The sequence below is a fragment of the Ahaetulla prasina genome, chromosome 2, assembly GCF_028640845.1.
Source record: "Ahaetulla prasina isolate Xishuangbanna chromosome 2, ASM2864084v1, whole genome shotgun sequence".
Taxonomy (NCBI): domain Eukaryota; kingdom Metazoa; phylum Chordata; class Lepidosauria; order Squamata; family Colubridae; genus Ahaetulla; species Ahaetulla prasina.
Window position 1 is genome coordinate 226,981,888 of NC_080540.1, and position 17,925 is coordinate 226,999,812.

The 17,925-nt window shown below is 38.0% G+C and overlaps 1 protein-coding gene across 4 annotated transcripts in view; it reads left to right on the top strand.

Moving 5' to 3' along the window:
- The window catches only part of KIAA2026 (KIAA2026 ortholog), a 59,198-nt gene that overhangs the window by 10,706 nt on the left and 30,567 nt on the right, over positions 1-17,925 (top strand). Inside the window, exon 1 of one of the 4 annotated variants that reach the window (XM_058166258.1) lies at positions 12,961-16,515. The exons of the other annotated variants lie outside the window; for them this stretch is intronic. The gene's annotated coding sequence lies outside the window, so the exon portion shown is untranslated. Of the gene's footprint in view, positions 1-12,960; positions 16,516-17,925 lie in introns of those variants that run through there. 4 annotated transcript variants of the gene reach the window in all.

Genomic DNA, 17,925 nt, shown 5'->3' on the forward strand with positions numbered 1-17,925 from the left:
CTGGCACTTGAGCGGAGCCTGCTGAGGAGGGACAGGTTGTTCTCCTGGGTCATTGAAACTATTCAGGCCTTGTAATGGGCTTCCACCAACCGCATCTACAATGCCACATGGAGGGCGTTTTGCGGCTGGTACACCAAAAAGGGCCTGGTTCCCATGGAGGTGTCCACAGCTCATGTCTTGGACTTCTTGCAAGATGTTCTCGATGATGGATTGTCGCCAAATACTCTTGGCGGTAGTAGTAGCCCTTTTCTCCATTTTGACTTGTGGTTCCAGAGACTCCCTTTCTCACCAACCAGTGATTAGACAGTTCCTCAGAGGTGCCACCAATCTTCGTCCCCCCCATGGTTCACCAATATCCTATTTGGAGTCTGACTAAAGTCTTAAATTCCCTTACTCGGGGCCCTTTCTATAGGACTGAGTCTGCAAACTGTTAAGCTCTGCCTCTTCCTCCTGCTTTCCAGCTTTTGATGAGGATGATGCTGAAGACTGACGTGCTGAGCTATGAAGACAAGATTATGCCCCTCCCTGGATCCTGGTACTGGAAGGCACATAGGTGGGGCTGACTGCTGGTCCCACCATCTCAAGAAAGGGCGTTCAGGTAAGACCAATGTCCCTTCTCCATAAAGGTGGGACCAGCAGCCAGGAAAGGGACATACCAAAGCAGTCTGTCCTATTGGGAGGGGGGCAACCAGTCCGGTGTCTCCTGCTTCTTATGGACCCTTTGGAGCACCCACCGCCCAAATGCTGCCTCCACCGAGGCGTAAATGTCCAGCTTATAGTGGCAGATAAATGGGGAAAGAGACGACCAGGACGACCTCGTCTAATGATGCCTGCATAGCCCACTCCTATTTGAGTGGGCAGTGATACGTCTAGGTACTGGCAAAGCCTGGGTCTCATAGGCCTTGGTAATACAGGCCCTAATCCATCTCCCCAAAGTGGAGGACGTAACCCTATGACCTAGGGTGGCAGGTTGAAGGAGACAAAAAGAGATTCCTTCCTTCGGAGGGAAAAGGTCCTCTTTATATATATATATGGAGAGCCCTCCGTACATCCAAGGAATGCTATGTACGTTTTAGGTGGTGGACTGGTTCGAGACAGAAATTGGGCAATACCAATTCCTGAGACCTGTGGAACGTAGTGTTAATCTTGGGAATGAACGTAGGGTCCAGAGGTAAGACAACTCTGTCAGAATGGAAGACACAAAGGTCGTTCCTGATAGATAGAGCTGTCAACTCAGAAATTTGTCTGGCCAAGGTTATGGCCACTAGAAACGCCACTTTATATGACAGGACCCGTAATGGAGAAGGGGCATTGGTCTAACTGAACGCCCTTTCTCAGGATGGTGGGACCAGCTGCCAGTCCTATCCTGTGTGCCTTCCAGTCTCGGGTTCCAGAGAGGAGCATAACCTTGTCTTCACAGCTCAGCACGTCAGTCTGCAGCATCGCCCTCATCAAAAGCTGGAAACAGGAGGAAGAGGCGGAGCTTAACAGTTTGCAGACTCTGTTCTATCGGATAACAGACAGAGTTAACCCATTCCTGCTGCTGGTCTCACCGTCCCGAGAACGGGCATTCAGATAAGACCAACGCCGCTTCTCTCAGGATTCCAAAAACCAAGGTAACCAAATTTCTTATTACTATATATACATTTCAGTTTCTCTAGGAAAGCAGCAAATGGAAGATTCAAGACAGCTACAAGGAAGGAAGTGCATTATTAAACAATGGAATTTGCTGCAGTTAATTTAAAATGTTTTAAAAGAAAAAAGAGACAAAGCTATTGATGGCTGCTAGATATGAATGACTATTGTGAAACAATTCCTATATTTTTATAAAGCTTAATAGAGACCCCAAGAATATCTGTTTACACCAGTTTGATATAATCGTTCATCAGGCTAGAAAACTGGGTACTCTGAATTCTAGTCTCCCCTTAGACACAAGTCAGCTAAGTGACCTGGGCTAGTCACTTTCTCTCAGTCCTAGAACAGGGTTATGGTAACCCTGTAACCACTTCTGAAAAATCTTGCCAAGATAACTATAGGGACTTGTCCAGACAGTCTCCAAGAATTGGACACAATTGAACAGAAGTGGCAGCTAGGGAGGGAGAATTTAAGCAGATACTGTGTAGAAAAGCCTGAACAGACCAGGAATAATATTTTTTTCAACGTTTACCCTTTTTAGATAAAACCTTCTCCAGTTAGAACAGGTTGTTGGTTTCAGATTATTAAGAACCTAATTACAACATTATAATTCATTATCTCACTCTGGCATCAGAGATTAAATATATCACTTGCTATGACAAAATAATTTTTACTATAAAGCTATGAGAATATTATTCTCAAGAAGCAGGTTAGTTAGCAACATTTAAGGTGATAAAACACTTACGTTTTCCTCTGTCCAGTTGTGTCTGATTCTAGGGGACTGTGCTCATTTCCATTTCTTAGCCAAGAGAGCCAGTGTTGTCTGAAGACATTTCCATGGTCATGTAACCAGCATGACTGTATGCCGAGGCGCATGGAACGTTGTTACCTTTCCATAGAAGTGGTTCCTATTTATCTACTTGCATTTGCATGCTTTTGAACTGCTAGATGGGTAGGAGCTGGAGCAAGTAATAGGGGCTCACCCTGTCATGCAGAGCTCTGGTCTCAAACCTGGGCTGTTAGTTTTCCAGATGACAAGCTCAACATCTTTAACTGCTGAGCCATCAATTGTAATCAGTTATGGAATGTGTTTTTGAGTTGCTGGTTATTTGGCCATCATTTCTTCCCAAAAGTAAAATTTACTAACAATAGTAATCTAATAGAAACCTATGCATCAGTGTTTCTCAGCCTTGACAGATTGAAGAGGTATGGACATCAATTCCTATAATTCCCCAGCCAGCCAGATGGCTGCATACATGCTGCATGGCATGAATTTCTTTCTATTTCTTTGATGATAACCTTGAAGATCAGATGGTGCCTGATGCTGTTTTGTGAATTAAATTGTTTTTGCAATGTCTAGCTAGGATTTTTCTCTCCCATTCCCCCTCTCCCTCATTATGAAGTTATAATTTCCCTTTAGTTCATTTGTGTGTTTTTTTGTTTCTCCCTTTTGTTTTCTTCTTTTTCATAGTGCAGGTAGTCCTTAACTTATGAGCATTTTTCAGCAACCTTTAAAAATTACGACAGTGCTGAACGAAGGGATTTATGATCTATGTTTGAAATTACAGCTGCTGCACTCCCCTATGATCACAATTCTGGCACTTGGCAATCTACCTGCCCTTATAACTGACTGTGAGGGTATTGCAAGTGCCCCTACCCATCTTTCCCCTGCATCCAACCCTGCTAAGTCTCTTGGATCTGCTTCCTGCCTCGGTGGATCCCACACCCACCGCGCTCTACTTACCTCTTCTGAAGACCATCTTTCTTGAAAGCGAATCAGCCAAAAATCATGCAGCCTACCTAGAATTGCAGTCTGAGAATTGCAGCCACCTCCAAATGGTACCTGCTTTCAGGATGGCATGAGGTGCTTCTGTGATTGAGAGGTCACGTGGCGCATCAGTTGATTCTCTTTTGAAAAGGCAATTTCCAAGGATAGATTTTCCAAAAAAGCACCTAGCCAATGCAATGCATGGCCTTTTTGCATAGGTTGCCTCGTGCCATTCTGAAAGCATCTGCCATTCTTGCAATCTCTCAGAATGCCATGATGGAAAATCATGCCATTCTGAACGAGTGGCAGTTGCCTTCAGAATGATGCGAAATGGCCTTTGCAGCAAGGCCTGTGCTCTTTTGGGAAGTCAATCTTAAGAAGAGATAAGTGGAACAAGGCCTGACAGTCTGGGCCCATGAATGTGAGACCCAGTGGGATGGGAAGTTGTCCAAGGGATGCCTCGACTGGGAAAGGCCCTGACATGCACGATTATTTAATGAGCACAATGGGGAGAACCAGGATCGTGATTGTTAAGCAAGAGGATCACATGGGTGCCTCTTTAATGATCACAAAGAGCTATGGCTGTAATTCCAGGCTCAGTTGTGGTTGTACATTGAGGACTACTTATGCTTCAGGAATATCTCTTCTTTTCTTTGTAATCGTTTCTTCTGAGGAAAAAAAATGGGGAAATCTGTATATGTGTGAGGCTGGTTTCTGTGTGACAGAGAAATGGCTATGTCTGTCTGTCTGTCTACTTTTCTTCTGGGAGATAAGCATACTTATATGTATACCTGTACAAAAGTGTCATATATATTTATTGGACATGTAGAGGATCTCCAGGATTTGTTTCAGCTAAAATACTTGACAAAGTGGGAATATTGACATGGTTGTGAAGGTGAGGAAATTGGATATTCAAATATTTTGTATACATTTACATAAAAAATGTTTTTCTATCTGCTTTTTCTTTGGACAGAAGAGTTGCATTAAATTTAGGATCAATTAGCTTTCAAATAAATTTAATGTGAACACTTTTCAAGAATGCTAAAAATCACATAATGTTAAGTAAAAAGAAATACATAACAATACATAGTCTTAATTTATGCTATCCATATTGATTATGTTATGGCATACAAATTTTGTGATGCTAGTGAGTAAAATGATGAGGCAAATGATAGCATCACAGCCAAGTACATATAAGGGATCAAGCTTGTAATTGTGACATGTTTTATCATTTAGTGGAATTTTGGCTTACTGCAGATACCCTGTGATGATTTTGGATATTTTACGTTTTCTTTCAAATACTTTATGCAATTTTTGACTATCTTGGTTCAGCCAGAAAGTTAGTTGTGGAATGGATAGAAAAAAAACCCATTATATTTCTTTTTTTCCCCCATGCTCACAATCCCCCATAACAAATTGAAACCATATTTCATTGTAATCCCAAGCAAATGAGAATGCAGGTAGTCTTATGACCATATTTAAGACCGGAATCAGTTACATGTTTGGACCAGTCAAAAATTTGAATCAGCACATGACCAACCCAATTTCATGGCCATTTTTTGCTGTCATTAAGCAAATCATATAGTTTTTAAGCAAATCCAGTTTCCCCAATAATATTTTTTGTTAGGAACTGGATGGGAAGGTCACAAATTTTGATCACATGACCGCAGGATGCTGCAACCAGTCAAAAATGCGATCTGGATACCAAGCGCCTGAATTGCAATCACATAACTGTGGGTGTGATGTGATGGCCATAAGAATGTAGGCAGATTCGTACATCACTTTTTTCGAAGCCATCATAACTTGAACAATTGTTAAGCAAATGATTGTAAGACAAGGAATACCTGTATACTTTTTAACCATTAGATTTTTCTTTAGGTTTGATAATATTTTGGTTTCTTCAACATTATTTCAATAAATACAAATGTGAACAATTGACTTTCCTTATGCATTGCAGCCCAATCTGCTTAAATTTGCATAATTTATTAAATAGCCTGGCATTTTAATGTCTCATTGAATGGCAGCACATTTGTAAAGTAGATTTTTGAGATATTGCAATATTTTGAATTTAATGCAGGAACAGTTAGCTCCTTAAGTTTGAAAAAGAAGACTTATAAGACTTACATGTGTGGTTGTACGTAAGCAAAAAGCTCAAAAATAAATATAAGAGTAATTTGTATTCTTACTACTAATTCTTACTAATAGAGAAGAAGTGATAGAGGGAGTTCAAGTTGCTGGAACCTTGGGCGAGAATGAGCAAGGAATTCAATCAGTGGTGGGCTCCAAATTTTTTAACAACTAGTTTCTGCCCTAATGACTGACTGGTGGGCATGGCTGGGGGGGCATGCGGCTGCGGTGTGCGGCCAACTCTACGTCACGTGTGTGGGTGGTACCTGTATGGGACAGGCAGGGTTGGGGAGGGAATCCAGGAGTCTCCGGTGGGGGGGGGGGAAGAAAGATCCAACCTGTTTGTGTGTGTGTGTGTGTATGTGAGAGAGAGAGAGAGAGACAGAGAGACAGAGAGAGACAGAGAGACAGAGACTGCATCAAGCTACACAGGAAAAGACGTCTGCGAGAGGAAGAGAAGCTGGGTAAGCTGGACCCAGATGCTTCCAGGGTCCTCTCATCCCAGAAGCAGCAACCTCTCACTACCCTCTCTGCTACCCCCCTACTTCGCAGCAGCAGAGATGACGAGAAAGAAGGGGACAGCAGCGGCCACTAGGATTGAGGGGAAAGTGCCACACAAATGCTGCCCCCTTCTCCCTCTCTGTCTCTCTTGCTGGGCGATTCCCTGCGAAGAAGGGGGCTAGCAGAGAGGAGAATGAGAGGTTGCTGCTTCTGGATGAGGGGACCCGGGACACATCTGGGTCCAGCTCACCCAGCTTCTCTTCCACTTGCAGCCAGCTTTTTGGGGCCGTTTTTGGGCTGTTTTCAGACCTATTTTGGCCTGGAAAACGGCCTGGGTTTTGGGTGTTTTTCAGGCCATTTTTAGGCTGTTTTTTGGACTGATTTTGGCCTGGAAAACAGCCTGAAAATGGCTTGTTTTTTTGGTAATGCTTTGGGCCATTTTCAGGCCATTTTTGCACCGATTTTGGCCGGAAAAATGGCCTGAAAACTGCCCAAAAAACGGGTGGGGCCAGCCAGTGGTCCAATTTGCTGGTTCTCCGAACTGCACAGATTTGTTGATGGTTTCTGAACGGATGATTGAGGAGATATAAATGAAATGGAGTTATCGACTCAAAATAACAAAAATATTAAGGATCTTATCCTGGAACTGCACAAAGATATGGTGGAAATATTGGACCATATAGATAGAAGTCTGAAAAATTGTATACAAGAGATGAAGAGCAAAAATCAGGACAAGAAGGAAAAAATGGAATAATCAACTGGAATAGAAGGGGAACTAGAACTGAGAAACCAGAAAACAGAAGATAACAAGGAGGAACACTATTAAAATTAATAAGAATTGAGAAATTAAAATAGGGGAATCACTTTAAAAGATTTAAAAAAGAAATGAGAGGAACAAGAAGAGGCCTGGAGGGAAATGATAGGTTTTAGAACAGAAAGCTCTCAAATTAAACAGTGGGGAAAGACAGAGCAAAGAGGAAAAATTAAATTATGGATTCAGAATATAAACCTTGAAGTAGATGGAATGAGAGACTTAAGAGGAAAACAGGAGACAAGTTTAAAAAAAGGTAGGATTAAAGGAAGGGATGTGGATAAGAGATAATGGTTAAGGGGAGAAAAAGAGTTATAGATATGTCATGATTATATGGTAATAATTATTAATATTAGAATGATATGGTTGAATGATGGTATTATTAAAAGTATAAAATATGACTTGTGTAGGTAAAGTGAAAGTAGATATATTTAGGTGTATTAAATAAATTTTAAAATATATAGAAAGGAAGAGTTAGAGAATAGGAATATGAATGACAAAAGAGATTATCATGTCCTTAAATATAATAAGGGGGGGTGAAATATTGGTGGAAGTTTAGAATGAAAGGGTGTAAAGCAATGTATCACAGAAAAGAAATATGAAAAATAGATACAAAGAATAAAAATAATAGAATAGAATAGAATAGAATAGAATAGAATAGAATAGAATAGAATAGAATAGAATAGAATAGAATAGAATAGAATAGAATAGAATTTAATTTATTGGCCAAGTGTGATTGGACACACAAGGAATTTGCTTTGGTGCATATGCTCTCAGTGTACATAAAAGAAAAGAAAAAACCTTCATCAAAGGTACAACATTTACAACACAAATGATGGTCATAGGTTGCAATTTAACCCTTAATGATAGCAACAAAAAGTTACAGTCATACAGTCATAAGTGGAAAGAGATTGGTGATGAAAACGATGAGAAGATTAATAATAGTGTAGATTTAGTAAATAGTTTGACAGTGTTGAGAGAATTATTTGTTTAGCAGAGTGATGGCCTTTGGGGAAAAAACTGTTCTTGTGTCTAGTTGTTCTGGTGCGCAATGCTCTATAGCGTCGTTTTGATGGTAGGAGTTGAAACAGTTTATGTCCAGGATGTGAGGGATCTGTAAATATTTTCACGGCCCTCTTCTTGATTCGTGCAGTATACAGGTCCTCAATGGAAGGCAGGTTGGTAGCAATTATTTTTTCTGCAGTTCTAATTATCCTCTGAAGTCTGTGTCTTTTTTGTTGGGTTGCAGAACCAAACCAGACAGTTATAGAGGTGCAAATGACAGACTCAATAATTCCTGTGTAGAACTGGATCAGTAGCTCCTTGGGCAGTTTGAGCTTTCTGAGTTGGCGCAGAAAGAACAGTCTTTGTTGTCCTTTTTTGATGATGTTTTTGATGTTAACTGTCCATTTTAGATCATACGATATGATAGAACCTAGAAATTTGAAGGTTTCTACTGTTGATACTGTGTTGTCAAGTATTGTGAGAGGTGGAAGTATGGAAAGGTTTCTCCTAAAGTCTACCACCATTTCTACAGTTTTGAGTGTGTTCAGTTCCAGATTGTTATGGTCGCACCACAAGGCTAATCGTTCGACCTCACGTCTATATGCGGATTTGTCATTGTCTCGAATGAGACCAATCACTGTTGTGTCATCTGCGAACTTCAGTAGTTTAACAGATGGATCGTTGAAGATGCAGTCATTGGTATACAGAGAGAAGAGAGGTAGGGAGAGCTTATAAATAGTGGTAAGCTTGAAATGTGAGGATGTAAGAAACTGATATTTAGATGGTATGCTGTTTGATTAATGAAGTGAAGTTAGTATTAAAAGAATATTGCAGTTGCAGATATATATGTGATTAGAATGATGTATATAAAATTATTAACGTGAAGATTAATCAATATTATGATGATAGTATAATTATGATTATTACCAATATATGTTTAACTGTGTTTCTTTGATTTTTGAATGCAATTTAAAGAAGCTGTATGGTTATAGTTGAAAAAGATATTAATTGGAAATTACACCATATTCTGTAGGTATTATATGCAACAACGAAAAGAGAGAGGGAAATGGAGTAGAGTGGAAGAGAGTAGGAGAGGAGGGGAGAAAGAGTAAGGATAGAGAGGGGAAAGGAGAGGAGAGTGGAGCGGAGGAAAAGGGTAGAAAGGGAAGGAGATAGAAGCGGAGAAGGAGAGGGGGAATAGAAAGGGGACAGGAGAAGGAGAGAAGGAGAAAGGGAAGGAGAAGGGAGAGTAGAGAAGAAGAGAGAAAAGAGGGAGGAAAAAGAAGAGGAAAGGAGAGGGATTGTTGAAAAAGTGAGTGAAATGTGTATACGAGAAAAGAAAACAGACAGGCAATTTTGTATTTTTTTTTCTTGAGGGTTATACTATTGAAATTATAATGGAAGATAATACGGATGCTAAAGCACATCGGTTTAGATGTTATTGCATACTAGTTGACATTTATATGAAAATTAAAATTTTGTATAAAAGGTAGAACTAAATAATATGGAATAAGGAAAATGGAATGTAAAAATTAGGAATATGTTTATATGTATTGAAATGTATGATACTCAAACATCGCACCATTCACACAATGATATGTATAAATTTTTAAAAAGAATAATAAAAAATTGATTTAAAAAAAAAAGCCCAGTCTTCACTCAAAAAGAAACTATAGCCCAACCTACCAAAAACATAACTTCAAAAGACAGACTAGAAATAAAAATTAAAATAAGCAAGAAAATAGTAAGAGAACACCTATTTGATCTTGATGAATATAAATCACCGGGACCTGATGGATTACCTCCCAGAGGTCTGAAGGAGCTGCCAGATATTATAGCAGAATCGTTGTACCATACCTTTAAAAAAAATCCTGGTGTACTGGGGAGCTACTAGAGGATTGGAAAAGAGCTGATGTAGTTCCCATTTTCAAAAAGGGAAAATAAAACATATGCATATACTGTACAGACCAATCAGCTTAACATCAATACCTGAGAAGATACTAGAAAAAATAATTAAAAAAACAGATCTGTGAACATCTAGAGACAAACAAAGTTATAACTAGTAGCCAGCATAGGTTTGTTAAAAACAGATCATGCAAACCAATTTTATTTCATTACTTGACAAAGTGACTAGATTATTAGACCAACAAAATGCTGTGGATCAGGGGTGAAATGCTCCTGGATCGGACGGGATCACGCGATCTGGTAGCGATGGCGGCTGCTGGTTCGGAGGACCGGTAGCAAAAATCCCTGGCCCCGCCCCCCCCGTCTCTGCTGAGCCGCACCATCTGCAGAGGTTTTTATTTTTATTTTTAAAAGCCGGTTTTGCTTCAGCAGAAACAGGCCTTTAAAAGTAAAAAACAGCAGAACCTTACTTGTACTCTTACTCTTAAGTAAAAGTAGAGATTCTAAGGCACTTACCTGATTACTGATGAACGCATGGCCACAGCCTGAAAGCAGTTTCAGTTTCAGCCCAGACAGAATCAATCACTCAGCTAATCTATTTCCTCGGTGATCAACTAGCTGGATTTGCTGGCTGAGGAACTCTGGGATTTGAAGTCCACAATAAAATAAAATAAAATAAAATATTTGTGCAGCTTTCTGAGATTTGGTGTGCTTCTGTAGTGTTTCACTCTAACTACACAAACACACAAAATCTCAGCTGTATGGCATATTGTGTGTGTGTTGTATGTGTGTAAAGTGTGAAAGTCGTTTTTTGAGCTTTTTGTGGCTGTGAAGTGTGAAGTGCAGCTGCTTTTACATTGTGTGTGAGTCAGTTGTGTTGTGTTGTGTGTGTGTAAAGTGTGAAAGTTGGTTTTTGGTACCTCTTATTGTTTTTTTATACTTTGTTTATTATTTTTATTATTTATTGTTATTGGCCATGCCCACCAAGCCATCTGACCACCAAGCCACACCCACCAATTAAGCCACGCCCACAGAACCGGTAAGGAAATTTTTTAGATTTCACCCCTGCTGTGGATATTGTAGACGTTAGCAAGGCATTAGACAAAGTAGAGCACAACCTACTTCTCGGTAAATTAGGAAAATGTGGGATATACAGCATCACCACCAGATAGATTTGTAACTGGCTGACAAACCATACTCAATGAGTAGTCCTTAATGATACAACATGTACATGGAGGGAAGTAAGCAGTGGGATTCTACAAGGTTCCATCAGGCCCAGTACTCTTCAATATTTTCACCAATGACTTAAATGAAGGACTAGAATGACTTAAATGAAGGACTGTTGCCTTCTGGCAGAAGATACAGAACAATTAATACTCAGACTACACGTCGCCTGAATAGCTTTTATCCCAGAGCTATAATTGGACTCAACAATGAACTAAAAGGCCACCATCAGTAAGCTGTTGGACAGCATTACTTGGTCTGCTTTGTGGATACTTGGGTGGTCTAGGGGTGGGGAATTTTTGGTGGTTGGGTGGGTGTCTGGGGATTGTCATGTGTATTGGGCTTGGTCTCTGGGTGTTATGTGTATTTCGTTGTATGGGTATACTGTGTATATACATACAATGGCAATAAATAAATTTAAACTTTAACTTTGGAAAGGGAACTCATCAAATCTGCAAATGGCACTAAGCTGGCAGGAATAGCCAACACCCCAGAAGACGAGCTCATGATCCAAAAAGATCTTGACAGACTTGAACAATGGGGCTATCTAACAAAATGAAGTTTAATGTGGAGAAAAGCAAGGTTTTACATCTAGGCAGGAAAAACCAAAGGTACAAATACAGATTAGGTGGAAGTCTGGCTCAAAAATAACAACTATGAGAGGGACCTTGGAGTCCTAGTGAATGATCACTTATACATGAGCCAGCAGTGTGTGGCAACAGCCAAAAAAGCTAACATAACCTTTGGTTGTATGAACAGGCATAGAATCAAAATCAAGTGAAGTATTAGTATCGCTTTAATAAAACCACACCTGGAATACTGCATCCAGTTTTAGTCACCACCAAAAAAGATGTTGAGACTTTGGAAAAAGTTCTAAGAAGAAAAACTAAGATAATTAGGGACCTAGGGACAAAAACATATGAAGAATGGTTACAGGAATTGGGTGTGACCAGTCTAGAGAATAGAAGGACTAGGGGTTACATGATAACAGTATTCCAGTATTTGAGGGACTGCTACAAAGAAGAGGAGGACAACTTATTTTCCAAAGCACCAGAAGATAAGAAACAATTGATGGAAACTACCCAAGGAGAGAAGCAACCTGGAATTAAGGAGAAACTTCCTAACAATAGGGACAGTTTGCCTTCAGAAGTTGTGGGTGCTTTATCACTGGAGGTTTTAAAGAAAAGACCAGATAGCCACCTGTCTGAAATGGTATAGGGTCTCCTGCTTGAGCAGGGGGCTGGACTAGAAGACCTCCAGAATCCCTTCCAGCTCTATTTTGATTGACTAATTGAAAGACAAATTGAAAACTTCATGAACACAGATGATCAGATGTCCTACTACCAATCTTGAGTATACACTCACATGCAATAAACTAAGTTCAGGTAATCCCCGGGTTACGAGCATTCCCTTAGCAAATGTTTGAAGTTACGTGCCACCTAGAGTTTATGAATAAGTGCCAAAATTATGAATATTGCAGCACCATAGCAGTGGTTCACCCTTACAAACTACCGCAGAGGGTCTGCAACATTTGCCCCACCTATTCCCCCCTCTGTGGGCGTGGCTTGGTGGGAGGTCATGTGATTGGGTGGGCATGGCCAAGTTTTTTTTTTACTTTTTTAAAGCATTTTTTTATTACTGGTTCGAGTGAATAGATAGTAAAAAAAATGCTTTAAAAAAGTAAAAAAAAGGTTCCGACGATTGTGCGGCACAGCTGTGATTGTCGGAACCTTTTTTTTTACTTTTTAAAAGCATTTTTTGCTTTAAAAAATCAATGTAGACCTCTAATATGTTCAAAATCATTTTTTCCCAGTGTAATTGAATTACTGCCATTTTCAGATCAGTGAGGATTTTTAAAGCAGGGTCTCCAACCTTGGTCCCTTTAAGACTTGTGGACTTCAACTCCCAGAGTTCCTCAGCCAGCTTTGCTGGCTGAGGGACTCTGGGAGTTGAAGTCCACAAGTCTTAAAGGGACCAAGGTTGGAGACCCCTGTTTTAAAGAGTCTTTCTTCCTTTACTCTGTAACATTATCAATACCACTAACCAAAAGTATTTGAGGGTAACATAAAGTTATTCATTTCTCTGCTATTCATTTTGTAACGAGACCTGGAAGAATTTAGAATTATCAGTATTATAATGTTCAGCATCAGTATCATAGAATGCCTTGTATCTGAAAAGCTAATTACCATTTTACAGTCTTGCCTTTGAAACTTTTCCATGTTGCTTTGCTGAAAGAATTGATAGTCTCTGCATTTTCTAATATTAATTGTGGAGGTTTTAACATATTTGTTAGTAATATTTCTGGGGTAAAATATGGTAGAAAGTGTCTGAGCTACTCTTGCTTGATCCAGAGATTATGTGGAGGTAATAATATGAAGCCACTAGGAAACCTATGTTTTGTTCCATTGTTTTATCATGAAACTTCTGGAATTCATGATCAATACTTTTCTGCTTTAATGCCATTGTTTACTTTAGTTGGAAAGTCTTTCATAAAACTTACCTAAAAATGAGGACGTTTGATACTATTTTAGATTTACCTTGAAGTTTTATTTTAGGAATAATCTAATCCTTCTTGTCCTTATAAATTCTGAATTCAAAGGCAATATTTTAATTTTCACAGAAAGAGTCTTGAAAGGCAATATATTCCATGTTTTTGCAGATTTTTTTTAAGCAGCAGGTGAATTTAATCAAATTTCTATAGAATTTTCAATATCATACTAATTTTGGCCTGTTTAATAGCTTTGCTGCATTATTGCACCATGTCTTTAAATATTATCAATGCATAGGAGCAGTTTATTAAAATGTAGCTGTATATACCTTGGGAGGCTATATTAAATTATTATTTTTCAAATTACATCTATATTTACCCAAAGGCATTAGTTCTAGCTGTGGAATTGAAATTAATTTAGAGTGATATCCCAATAAATGAGTGATATTCTAAATAAGATGCTTATCTATACAATATTATATACATTAAATGTTAATGCTTACAGTTGCTAAGGTTTTCTGTAAATTTTATAAGCAAATGTTCTGTAAATGTACATGTTAATGAAATTTGGCTGAATTATAGCTGCTGAGTTTGTAGTTCTTCATCTGTCTTAGTTTATATCCTTAGTATATACCCCTGTTTGTAGTACCTTGCATATTGATTGATTGATTGATCACATTTGTATACCGCCCTATCTCCCGAAGGACTCAGGGCGGTTCACAGGCAAATAAAAACATATAAATACAGATTAAAATAAGAATTAAAAAACTTATTCTAAAAAGGCCGAATTGTTAAAACAATATAAATAATAAAACCCATTTAAAACCAATAAATTTAAAATCTAGTCCAGTCCTGCGCAGATGAATAAGTGTGTTTTAAGCTCGCGACGGAAGGTTCGGAGGTCCGGAAGTTGACGAAGTCCTGGGGGTAGTTCGTTCCAGAGGGTGGGAGCCCCCACAGAGAAGGCCCTTCCCCTGGGCGTCGCCAGACGACATTGCCTCATTCATTGATATGAAATCGATTTATATTGGTTATGGTCATGCTTTCTTAATTTAGCATATAAATCTATTTGTCATGTAGTGTTTAGATGTAGTAGAGACAAAACGATATATTACCCTGATACATTAGCTTACAATTCAGTGTAAAACTAGATATTATTAATTTTCAGAATGTACCCTGGATACTAACTATTGTTTAAATGGCTGAATAAATGCTCCCAGAATGCACTTTTTAAATGTTGTAGGAATTATAAAACAGTTGAGAAAATTTCATAAGACTTCAAAATAAATTATGCAGTCCCTTAGTTTATCTCATTAAGCATGTTCTTTAACATCACAAGTTGGTGTATTGGGCTTTTTACATACTTTGTGAGTTTTCTCTCTTAACTTTTAAAATGCTTTGTCAATAATTCCAAAAGTGTACATTCTTAAACCTTGTTATATAAGCCACATCATTGTTTAGACACCTCACAGTACCAGGAGGGTCAAAATACATGTCTGTTTTACCTCCTTTTGAATTGTAACCAGCTTTGAGAGAACCCTTACATGACTTTAAGAGTCGTAGTGGGTAGGGCACAAATTAAATGGAGAAGCCTATAGAGCCATGGTGGCACAGTATTTTAGAATGCAGTACTGCAAATTATTTCTGCTGACTGCCGGCTGCCAGCAGTTTGGCAGTTCAAGTCTCACCCGCTCAAGGTTGATTCAGCCTTCTATCCTTCTGAAGTCAGTAAAATGAGAATCCAGATTGTGGGGGCAATATGCTAACTTTGTAAATTGCTTAGAGAGAGCTGTAAAGCACTGTGAAGTGGTATATAAGTCTAAGTGCTATTGCTATTACATGATGCAGCTTCCAGCTTCTCCTATAATTTTGTCCTCGATACAGAATCAAAATAAAAGCATTTTATGTGTATTTAATAGTGAAATTTAAGTGGAAAAATAAGTATGGAGTAGTAAAGATTCCAATTGTATAAGACCTTTCAAGAAAAAATGAGACTTCCAAATCTTTTGTTCTGTCTCTAAACTGTACTAAACACTAAACCAATCCTAATTTGGAAAAAATGTGGATATTTCCACTGAAGCATTTGAACAACCAATCACTATGATGTATAAACTGATATATAAAATTTACCTGTTTCACTAGGAGAGGTCTGTTCACTGCTCAGAGTTTTCCCCATTCCAATATTGCACTTTGCTCCCTCAGCTTTTAGGAGGACAATTATATTATTAAATAACATTTCTTAAGTAACATTTATAACCAAAATGATACCACCAGCCATTTTCAGGAGGACCTCTATATTTGCAATAGTTTTTATTATGTGTTTATAAATGTATATGGTACATTTCTATGTAAAATATGGCAAAATTCTTAATGGAGAAAAGGTCTCAAAGAAAGGAAAAATTTGGATTATGTGAAATATAATGAAATGTGTTAGAAAAAGCCATGAACCAAAAACTCATTGCAGGGTAGATTTGTCTTTTTTTTTCAGCCTAGAACTATTTTTGGGATTATTTTTGGACTTTCTTTGAGAACCTAGTATGTTTTTATTAAACATTGCAATTTAAAATAAAAATGAATGTAAACTAAGAAAAAGAAAAGATGAAAAAGGAAAAAAAGGATGAAAAAGTAGAAAAAAGAAAGAAAAAAGAATAATATAGTAAAAGAAGAGAAAAATATATAAATAAATGATTTTCCCCTTTATCATAACATACATAAACAATTTTAGCAACTTACCATCTTCTCTAAAAATAAAATAAACAATATTCCCATATCACATCTCTTATCTATAAACAAATCCTTAAAATCTTGTCATTCACCCTAGTCAGCAAAAGTCCATTAAGGATTACAAGAGATAAAAATGTATGTATTTTAACCTTGAACAAGTAAACCAACTTTATATTCCTTCCTTTTAACAATTTTGATCAGGAATGGGCAATTAATTTTCCCAAGGGGCCATATGCGAAACTGGAACTGTTGTGGAGGGTTGAACAAGTAGAGCTGCAGCTGCTGTTTTTTCAAGCCAGCGCTGTCTGAAGTTGTTTCCACTATCAGGTAGCCCACATTATGCCGCAGCGCAAAGTATACAGTGAAATATGGAATCGTTATTTTCCCACTGAAGTAATACCTATTTTATCTACTCAGTTTTCCATGGGAAGGAGTCTTATTAATTTCAAAATCATATTTCAAATCCATCTGGATCCTTAGTCCATTTGCAATATTCCAAAATGAATGTTCTAATCAGAATTTTGCTGTTTATTCCAAATAAGAATTTTTTAAGACCTAAAACTTATATATAAATTTTATTTTGTGAAGGAATGAAGGAAACTTACTCAATACTATAGAAATTTGTCATTCCAAAGGTTAATAGCTGAAAAATAATTAATGAGCAATTTCCAAAAATGATTAGAGGATGTATTCATAAAGACACCATCAGAGGTTTGACATCTCCCAGTCCTCTAAACCTACCAGTTCTTGCAAGGAGCAATTGTCTGGCACACTCTTGGGCAACCCCAGATTATCAGCTCTACTCTTGGTGCAGCCATCTTCAATTCACCATTTTTTCCCTAGAAGTCCCGTAATTAGTAACATTTTAAAGGCTGCACCTATTTGGATATTTAGTTAATAGCAGGTCTCATTGAACTAAGTAGAGCATATTTCTTTATGAGCATAATGAGTTTGAAAAGTAAACCAGTCCCTTTTGTCAACCAAGATTTAGTATGTCTGTGTACAGCTAAAAACTATTGAAGTTATGTAGAAGAATGACACAAATAAAAAGGCAATTTGAGATCTGAGTTTTAATCTTCAAAAACAGAGAGAATGCTTCAATGCACTTGTGAAATGGGGTAAAGAAGCATTGACTGTATTTAATGTCAGACTAAATCAAAAGTGTTTTGAATTAGTTTATTTAATTAGAAGCTTGTTGCACACACCTGTTCAGTCATTTTCACTTGGCTCTTCCATTCAGTGGGAGCAGCTAAAAAGATCAAAGAAACACATTGCCTTGTTTCTTAGAATGTTGCGGGAACCAGTACCTCTAGTTTGCTCTTCTATACCTGGAAATCATGTTTATTTCTTGGCTGTAGATTCTGGTTTATTAAAGGAAAAATTTTCATATGTTCTGCTTCTGGCAGGAAGAGTCAAGCAGAAATGATTGAGTAATGGTTCCACCTAAAATATGCATTTCCAGGAAATGCAGACAAATGAAAAGTCTACTTAAGCTCTGCATCTGTCAGCTATTATGTTAATCCATAAGGCAAACCATAATCACTTGTATATGAGTGAAATGTTTATGGGATTATGGATAGTTAATAAAGTGTAACAACTAATGCAAAAATCTAATAGCTGATTCAGACTAATAGTTGTTATAGCACTAAACTAGTGGAACTCAAAGGTTACAAATAAAAGGCAATTGGGGATAAAAACCTGTTGTAATGATCTTGATAGACTTGAACAATATGAATT